Source organism: Antechinus flavipes, chromosome 3 (assembly GCF_016432865.1).
Source record: "Antechinus flavipes isolate AdamAnt ecotype Samford, QLD, Australia chromosome 3, AdamAnt_v2, whole genome shotgun sequence".
Classification (NCBI taxonomy): domain Eukaryota; kingdom Metazoa; phylum Chordata; class Mammalia; order Dasyuromorphia; family Dasyuridae; genus Antechinus; species Antechinus flavipes.
Genome location: NC_067400.1, coordinates 123,343,232 through 123,343,807, shown reverse-complemented (window position 1 = coordinate 123,343,807; position 576 = coordinate 123,343,232). Strand labels below are relative to the sequence as shown.

Sequence of the window (576 nt, the reverse complement as noted above, 5' to 3'; positions counted from 1 at the left end):
TAAATTTCTCAAGGGGCAACTAGGTGGTGCAGTGGAAAGAAGATGAGACCTGGAGTCAGGAAGATGTGAATTCAAATCTGACCTCTGATACTTAATAGCTGCATAACCCTGGAAAAGTTATTTTACTCCTATTTACCTTATTCCACATTTGTAAAATGGGGACACACTAGAGAAGAAAATGGCAAACTACTCCAGTATCTTTCCCAAAAAATACACATGGTGCTCGTTTCAGCAGATGCTAAAATTGGAATGATACAAAGAAGATTAGAATGGTCCCTATATAAGGATGACATTCAAGTTCATGAAGCATTCCATATTTTTGCAATTCCAATAGATTTGTAATGGAAAAATGCCATCTGCATCCAGAAAGAGAATTGTGGAGAATGAATGTGGATCAAAGCATAGTATTTTTCACCTTTTTTTATTTGTTTGTTTGCTTGTTTTTTTTTTCTTCTCATTTTTCTCCCTTTTGATTTAATTTTTCTTGCATAGTATGACATATGGAAATATGTTTAGAAGAATTACACTTGTTTAACTAATATTGAATTGTTTGCTCTCTAAGGGAGAGGGAAAGTG

At 34.0% G+C, this 576-nt stretch overlaps 1 pseudogene; it reads left to right on the top strand.

The window, feature by feature from the left end:
- Positions 1–221: 221 nt before the first annotated feature.
- Positions 222–321, top strand: LOC127558430 (uncharacterized; annotated as a pseudogene).
- The last annotated feature ends 255 nt before the right edge of the window (positions 322–576 follow it).